Genomic DNA, 9662 nt, shown 5'->3' on the forward strand with positions numbered 1-9662 from the left:
AGGCAATTTATGGATGGAGAAGGTGACAATCCCTCTCCACCAGAGATATTGCCAGGGTCAGAAAGGCCAACCCCCCATATCACAACCATTAGCAGGGGGAAAAAAAGGTGTGTTTTAGTTGTGGGTGATTTCACAATAGGGGGGAACAGAGGGTCCAATATGTAGAAGGGGCCCTCCTCAAAGGGAAGTCTGCTGCCTTCCTGGGGCCCAGGTTAAGGACATCACCAGGAGACTTCCCAGCTTGGTTCGATCTTTGGACTATTACCCATCGCTGGTCCTACATCTGGGAGGAAAAGTGGCAACGCGTAGCCCGAGAGCAATCAAAAGGGACTTCAAGGAATTGGGATGGATGATCAGGAATTCAGGTGCACAAGTTATCTTCTCCTCCGTTCTCCCTAGTACTGACAGTGACAGGAAAAGAAGGATAGCATCCATTAACACATGGCTCCATGGCTGGTGTCATCGCCAAAATTTTGTGTTCGTTGGCAACAGGAAGCCTTACATGGCACCAGGCTTGCTGGCATCAGATGGGATTCATCTTTCCCAAAGAGGGAAGAGGGTCCTTGGTCATGAGCTGGCAGGGCTCATTGATTGGGCTTTAAACTAGATTCGATGAGGGAGGGGGATATCATTAGGGATGCTGGCAATAAGGTACGGGATGACATGCCATTCCACTCATGCCAGCTGAACATCACAGCCAGCAAAGGATGTCTACAGTCTAGAGAGGGAACAGAGCTTGACAGGAGAGCTACCGTAGGCCCACATGGACGAGTTATAGTTGCCCCATCCAGAAAGGAAGACGCATTGGGAGCCCAACTCAAATGCCTCTATGTAAACACACGCAGCATGGGGAATAAACAAGGGAAAGTAGAGGTGTGCGTGTGGTTGCAGGGCTATGATCTTGTCGCAATTACTGAGACATGGTGGGACAGCTCCCATGACTGGAATGTGGCCATGGATGGCTTTGTGCTTTTTAGAGAGGACAGGCCAGGAAGGCGAGGTGGTAGAGTTGCTCTTTATGTGAGTGAGCAACTGGAATGTATGCAGCTCTGCCTGGGGGGGATGAAGTGCAAGTCGAGAGCCTATGGGTGAGGATTAAAGGGCAGGCCAACAGGGGTGACATTCTGGTGGGTGTTTACTACAGGCCACCGGATCAGGAAGAGGAAGTGGATGAGGCCTTCTACAGGCAGCTGCAAGTTGCCTCACGTTCGCAGGCCCTGGTTCTTAGGGGAGACTTTAACCACCCCGATATTTGCTGGGAAGACAACACAGCTCAGAACAAACAGTCCAGGAGGTTACTGCAGAACACTGAGGATAACTTCTTGACACAGGTGGTAGGTGAGCCAACAAGGAGAGGGGCGCTGCTGGACCTGGTACTAACAAACAGAGATGGTCTAGTTGGAAAAGTGAAGGTTGAGGGCAGTCTCGTCTGCAATTATCATGAGATGTTGTAGTTCAAGATCCTGTGAGAAGCAGAGCAAAAAGTAGGATGGCAACCCTGGATTTCAAGAGCTAACTTTGACCTCTTCACGGACCTAATTGGAGGAATCCCCTGGGCCAGGGCCCTAGAGGGAAAGGGGACCCAGCAGAGTTGGCTAATATTCAAGCACCACTTCCTCCAAGCTCAGGACTGGTGGATCCCTACGAGAAAGAAGTCGAGCAAGGGGGGCAGGAGACCTTCATGGATGGGCAAGGAGCTCTTGGGAAAACTTAAACAGAAGAAGAAAGCGTACATGATGTTGAAGAAGGGACAGACCAGTTGGTCTAGGAACATTGTCAGAGAATGCAGGGATGCAATGAGGAAGGCCAAGGCCTGGTTAGAATTAAATTTAGCAAGACATCAAGGACGACAAGAAGGGCTTCTTCAAATACATCAGCAACAAAAGGAAGACTAAGGAAAACGTGGGTGCGCTGCTAAATGAGGCGGGTGCCTTGGTGACGGCGGATACAGAGAAGGCGGAGTTACTGAGTGCCTTCTTTGCTTCAGTCTTCACTACACGTACTACTGAGCCAGGAAAGAAGAAAGAAAACCCAGAGAAAGGAAGACTTTCCCCTGTCGAAGAGGATTGGGTTAGAGGTTATTTAGGCAAGCTAGACACCCACAAATCTATGGGCCCCGATGGGATGCACCTGAGGGACTGGACCCAGTATTGACCCCTGGGGTACTCCGCTAGTTACTGGCCTCCAGTGGTGAATATGTATGGTAAATACATTACTGTTTATTTTCAAGCACTTCTGGGATGAGCAAAATGTTACTCTAGTCCTATCACAAGCTCCTTTGTAGAATTTTAGTTAACTTCCTGTTATGTTAAACCTTTGATATTATAGACTACTAACAAGCATTTCAGTTTAACAAGCATTTCAGTTGTAGATTAACCCTGGTAGGGAGCTAAGCACCACAGCTACTTGCTCACTCCCCCCCCCACACACATAGTGGGATGGGGGAGAGATTCACAAAGGTAAATCAAAAGAGAAAACTCGTGAGTTGAGATAGACAGTTTAATAGGCACAGCAAAAGCTGCACTTGCAAGCAAAGCAAAATAAGGAATTAATTCACTATTTCCCTTCGGCAGGTAGATGTTTAGCCATTTCCAGGAAAGCAGGGCTTCATCATGTGTAACAGTTTCTGGGAAGACAAACACCACAACTCTGAACATCCCCCCTTCCTCCTTCTTTCCCACAGATTTTATTGCTGAGCATGACATGAGATGGTATGGAATAACTCTTTGGTAAGTTTGGGTCAGCTGTCCTGGCTGTGTGCCCTCCCAACTTCTTGTGCAACCCCAGCTTCCTTTGCTGACAGGGCAGCATGAGAAGCAGAAAAGGCCTTGATGCTGCATAAGCATTGTTAAGCAATAGCTTAAACACTGGTACGTTATCAACACCATTTCGGTCATAACTACAAAATATAGCACCATATGAGCCACTATGAAGAAAATAAACTCTATCCCAGCCAAAACCAGTACAATTTCTTATATGTAAGTCTGTACAGCTTAATTAAAATTTGTGTATAACCTTTCAATTCTGCAATTTCTATAATCAAAGTATAATTCTTATCTTTAAAAACAAGCAGAAAAAAACATAAGGAAACAGTAACAGCTTCATAAAGCCATTATTTTATATATTTTCTTATGTATTAAGAATATTTTTTACCTACTAAAAACCAATTAACAAACAATGAAAACAAATTCAATAACACCTCACCTGCATCAGCTCTGGACCGCTGACCTGGTGATTTTCCAAATGGGGTCTTCATTCATCTGTGTTTAAGTGAGCAGCAAAGCTGCTGAACTAGGGTGAAAATCCAGTTCTTCCCAAATCCCCAAATATCTTCTTACTCTTGTAATATGGCAACTACTTATTAATCCACCATCCAACCAGCAATTTGTTCTTCCTCAAATATAGGAGAAGCACTTTCAATTATATTACTCTGAAAAACAAAACAAAGTATAGCCTGATTTGAGACTCAGTTAAGATAGATACTGAATTTAAAATATTTGTTTGTTCATGCTCCATGAGAAGTCCCTTTGTATTGTTATTCTGGACACATTCTGCAATCAGAGGGCAGGTACACGAGAAGATAGCCAAATATTAAGACTGATACTTTTCCTCATATTCAAAGTGCAAGTTCCGTATCAGATCAAAGTCATCCACAGACAGACACACAAAGAAAAAAAGTTCTTAAAAACCACTTACCTTAGTACAGGGAAGAATGACTACTACTTTAAAAACCCCACCTAAAAGTAGAAGAAACTGCATTACCTTGACCAGAGGTAAAGCAGAAGCCACCTACTTCCGTTTGTTAGAAACAAAACAAAACAAAACAAAAAAAATGCTTCACACCCACATAGCAGGGCAGCCTTCACTAGGTGTCCCTGCTTGAGCAGGGGTATTGGATTAGATGACTTCTAGAGGTCCCTTTCAACCTCAACCATTCTGTGATATAACTTGCTGTAAACTATTTAATCGTTTTATAGAAGCTAATCAGGTAGTAATTGTGAAAGAGCATCTCTCAAAATAACTTCAATATTTTTCTAAATGTACATAAAGATCATTGCTACACTGTATGCTCCGTAAATTGAAATAATTAGTCAAAGCTTTTTAAAGAATTCTTTATTTGAAGGAACTGAAAATAGGAGTAACCACTCATAGATCATAGCATCATAAAATGGCTTGGGTTGGAAGGAACCTCAAAGATCATCTAGGTCCAACCCCCGGCCATGGCCAGGGACACCACACACTAGATCAGGTTGCCCAGGGACTCATGTAACCTGGTCTTGAGCACCTCCAGGGATGGTGCATCCACAACTTCTCTGGGCAACCTATTCCAGTGCCTCACCACCCTCTGAGTAAAACCACCACACTGCTCTCTATGAATTCTTCTCCCAGTCTGTTCTCATGTCTGGGATTGCCCCAACCCATGTGCAGCACATCGCACTTAGATTGTTCAACCTTGTTATCCACCCGAGGGTGCAGAGGGAGTTGGTGGATGTGATTGCCAAGCTGCTTTCTGTCATCTATCAGCGGTCATGGTCATCCGGAGAGGTCCCAGATGACTGTAGACTTGCTAATGGGACGCCCATCTATAAGAAGGGTCATAAGGAGGACCTGGGGAACTACAGGCCTGTCAGCCTGAAGCCGGTTCCAGAAAAGGTGATGGAACAGGTCATCTTGAATGCAATCACGCAGCATGTGCAGGACAACCTGGGGATCAGGCCCAGTCAGCATGGGTTCATGAAAGGCAAGTCCTGCCTGACCAAACTCATCTCCTTCTATGACTGGGTGACCCACCTGGTGGATGAGGGAAAGGCTGTTGACGTAGTCTACCTAGACTTCATCAAGGCCTTTGACACGGTCTCCCACAGTATTCTCCTGGAGAAGCTGGAAGCCCATGGATTGGACAGGTACCCTCTGCTGGGTTAAAAACTGGCTGGACAGCCGGGCTCAGAGAGTGGTGGTGAACGGAGTTAAATCCAGCTGGTGACCAGTTACGAGTGGTGTTCCCCAGAGGTCGGTACTGGGGCCCATCCTCTTTAATATCTTTATTGATGATTTGGATGAGGGAATTGAGTGCACCCTCAGTAAGTTTGCAGGCGACACCAAGCTGGGGCGAAGTGTCGATCTGCTGGAGGGTAGGAAGGCCCTACAGAGGGACCTGGACAGGTTGGATGGATGGGCAGAGGCCAATGGGATGAGGTTCAATATGGCTAAGTGCCGGGTCCTGCACTTTGGCCACAACAGCTCCATGCAACACTAACGGCTTGGGGCAGAGTGGCTGGAAAGCTGTGCAGAGGAAAGGGACCTGGGGGTGTTGGTCGATGCTCACCTGAACATGAGCAAGCAGTGTGCCAATGGCATCCTGGTTTATATCAGGAATAGCATAGCCAGCAGGACCAGGGAGGTGATTGTCCCCCTGTACTCTGCTCTGGTGAGGCCGCACCTCAAGTACTGTCTTCACTTTTGGGCCCCTCACTACAAGAAGGACATCGAGGCCCTGGAATGTGTCCAGAGAAGGACTACGAAGCTGGTGAAGGGCCTGGAACACAAGTCCTATGAGGAGTGGCTGAGGGAACTGGGTTTCTTTAGTCTGGAGAAGAGGAAGCTCAGGGGAGACCTTATTGCTCTCTACAACTACCTGAAAGGAAGTTATAGGGAGCTGGAGGTCAGTCTCTTCTCGCAGATAACTAGCGATAGGACAAGAAGGAATGGCCTCAAGTTACACCAGGGGAGGTTTAGGTTGGAAATTAGGAGACATTTCTTCTCAGAAAGAGTAGTCAGGCATTGGAACGGGTTGCCCAGGGAGGTGGTGGAGTCACCATCCCTGGGGATGTTCAAGGAAAGGTTGGACGTGGTGCTTAGGGACATGGTTTAGTGGGTGACACTGTTGGTAGGGGAATAGTTGGACCAGATGATCTTGGAGGTCTTTTACAACCTTTTCTATGATTCTATGATTCTATGTCTAGATGTCTTTTAGAGGGGGAATGGAAATTAAGGGGGGAATGCAAAATAATGCAAATTAATATTTGGAAAAAAAAATACAGCTGTCCAATGGTTTTAGGCTGTTGCCACTGCTGGTGAAGAGTCATAGAATCATAGAATCAAAGAATCATAGAATGGCTTTGGTTGGAAAAGACCTTAAAGATCATCTAGTTCCAACCCCCCTGCCATGGGCAAGGACACCTCCCACTAGGCCCGGTTGCTCAAAGCACTATCCAATCGTGCCTTAAACATTTACAGGGATGGGGCATCCACTACTTCTCTGAGCAACCTGTTCCAGTGCCTCACCACCCTCACAGTAAAGAATTTCCTCCTTATATCTAATCTAAACCTACCCTCTTTTAGTTTAAACCATTACTCCTTCTCCTATCACTCCATTCCCTGATAAAGAGTCCCTCCCCAGCTTTCCTGTAGGCCCCCTTTAGGTAGTGGAAGGCTGCTATAACATCTCCACGGAGCCTTCTCTTCTCCAGGCTGAACAACCCCAACTCCCTCAGCCTGTCCTCGTAGGAGAGGTGTTCCAGTCCCTTGATCATCTTTGTGGCCCTCCTCTGGATTCGTTCTAATACTTCCATGGTCTTCTTGTGCTGGGGGTTTAGAGGGAGTCTTAATGCTGTGCCAGTATTGCCCAGCAAAAGACAAAACGCTGTTGTGATACCAGTGCTGTTCTAGCTACAAGTGCAGAGCACAGCACTGTATGGGCTGCTGCAGGGAAATTTAACTCCATCCCAGACAGACCCAGTACAACCTCCACCCCTTATTCCATAACATTTGTGTCACCTTCAGGTCCCACGTACTTTAGTGTATAAGTATTCTCATCACCACTGTTCCCTGTCCTTCAACAGATTTATAGATAGGTACTTTTTCTCATTCTATAGGTCTCTTCCCAAAATGTTCATAAGAACTGTTGATGATTTCAGCTTCATCTGCCAAAGTGGTCACTCAGGACAGGCGGAGTTGGATGTCTGGATGCCAGCACCAGCTTAGCTCGAGTCGTTGCTGCACTTGCCCGGTTCCTTGAGAAGTCGACCTGTCATTGGTTCTGCAGTGTCTTTCTACAACACATAGCTTAGATTACAGATTAGTTTTCTCCCAAGGTTAAATCTCCTTGAGGCACACACCTGATATCCCCATCCTTTTGCATCACCCACCAGGTGGCCCCCCGTCCTTGGGCGAAGACAATCCCACGAGTGGGTTTGCCTTTTCCCACGGCAGGAGCAGCCCTCACCATCTTCCCCATCCACTTCCCTACACGCGCTACAGGGACTTTAGCTCCTCCCACCGTGTGTAGGGGCTTTGTTTTAGCTGGACCAGAATGGTTATCAGACCCTCTGGTATTAACTAACCAAGTGGCTTCTGGTAGATTTCCGTCCCATTGTTTCTATGTCCCAGCACCCAATGCTCGTAACATAGTCTTTAACAGTCCTTTGTACCTCTCAACCTTCCCAGAGGCTTGTGGGTGATAAGGGATGTGAGAGAAATGTGAGTGAGAAAAGTGAGAGAAGTGAGTGCAAGAATGCCTGCTTTCTAAAACTCCAAATAGAGTCTTAGAGAGTTTCTTTGACCGACTTTTACAGTATCAATTTGGCGACTCAGGTGGGACTTAGCTCTTGAGCCTCAACGGTTCCTGGGATCATGGAACCTCAGCTGGTACCTAGAGATTCTTGGAGAAGACCTCAATCCCCGGACCAAAGAGCCCCTGAGCAAAACCCACTGTTTTGTAAGTATAAAGGAATTCTTTTGGAAAATTTGCTTACCTGCCTGTAAGATGCAGCAAAAGCTACGCAGGGTTGGGTTTAGGGCCTAGGCAGGGGTTCGAGTCCCCATTTGGTTTAAAAAAGGGATTAGAGTCCCCAATTTGGCTAAGTGAATTTTGGTTTAAAGTCACGTAAGACATATGGAGACATCCTATGCAGGGCTTAGCCAAGGCCTTGACCTTTTCCCTACATACACAGAGGCATCATTTTGCTTCAGCCACCATTTTATGGAAGGGAGCTGCAATTTTGTTAAATACCATAACCCATGTGTTTTCATACTGCTCTGTGACTGGCTAAAAGCCCTTTTCTTGTCACTGTCATACCCACATGTTCTCAGGCAGCCTTGTGATTGGCTCCCTGCTTCCTTTGGATCAGGATGTGCTTAGATATAAAAATATATACATTTATATACAGTGTATACTTAAATAGAAATATATAAATAAAATAGTGTATAAATATGCACAAATATATATTTTATTTATTTTTATGTAGATACACTACTACATATATATATATATATAGGGTTTATATGGCAAAGTTTTGGTAGCGGGGGGGCTGCAGGGGTGGCCTCTGTGAGAAGAGACCAGGGGCTGCCCCTTGTAGGAGAGAACTGGTTCAAGCCGTCTCCAAAACTGTTGACCAAAGCTGAGCCAGTCAGTGAAATTTGTGGTGCTTCTGGGATAACATTTCAAGAAAGGGTGAAAAATGATGCACAGTAGTTGTGAGAGAGAGGAGTGAGGAAAAAAATGAGAGAAACAATCCTGCAGATGCCAAGATCAGAGAAGAAGGAGGGGGAGGAGGTGTTCCAAGCACTGGAGAAGAGATTCCCCTGCAGGTTGCAAAGAAGACTACAATGGAGCAGGTTTTCCCCCTGCAGTCTGTGGAGAGGACCATGTCAGATCAGATAACCAAACTGCAGCCCATGGATGAACACGTGCCACAGCAGGGGGCTATGCCCTGAAGGAAACTTCAGCACATGAAGAGCCCACGCTGGAACAGGATCCTGGCAGGAATGTCCTTAATTGTTTCATGATCAAAGTCTATTTAGCAGTATGCAGGTATCTGTCCCCTTCTGTCGCGTTAAGGGGTGTAGCCGATTAACCGTTACGGGTCCGGTCGGATTCAGGGTACTGAACTACCACGGTCACGGATTCACCAGTAACGTATAACCGCCCTTACTCTAGTCGCGTTCAACGAGAGCTATCACGGCTAGGAACAATGCAGTTAAGTGCAATTTATTACAGCAACAGGTACACAGGTTCTTTGGATTGCTGGCGATAGTTACTGTCTGCAAAAGCAAGCTAGCATGCATGAAATACACAGGTGCGCAGCCTGGAAATTAACACGTTAAAAGGCACAAAGACTCTATAGAGGTTTCTAAGTTTCCCCGGAGACACACAGTATAACCAAGTGTTCAGATCTCACCCAAAGGTGTCCCAAGGGGGGGGAAGAGAGGCTCAGCCCGTCGACTGATCCCAGAAGTCAGGAGGTCCTCGGGATGGTGTATTCCCTCGTGATGGTATCTCCCCTGATGGTGGTATCTTCCCTGACATTCCCTCTCTTAGGCCAATTTATATTATTTTCTATCTTTTAGGTGGAGCTTGAGTGACTCTAGTCAAGCATATCTTAGTTATGATTGGTGAAAAGTTTTCCCGTCTCTGTTTAAAGGTATAGGCTCCGAGAAATTCAGAGCGCATGCTCAGTGAGGGGTGGTCGCACCTCGGAGGCGGGTAGCTTTTGGGATGGAGGTGTGTTTTGGTATTATAAGGATATTATAATGAGCAAAAGTACACTAGAGTGCAGCATTTGTCAAAACATGACAGGTCGTTGGCTCAGGGTAGCAAAAAGTGCAGCTTATTGGTCTCGGTGTGCACAAGAACAGTCGGGTCCCCACCTGGTCACAGAGCC

The sequence above is a fragment of the Anser brachyrhynchus genome (genome assembly GCF_964034855.1).
Source record: "Anser brachyrhynchus genome assembly, chromosome: W".
Classification (NCBI taxonomy): domain Eukaryota; kingdom Metazoa; phylum Chordata; class Aves; order Anseriformes; family Anatidae; genus Anser; species Anser brachyrhynchus.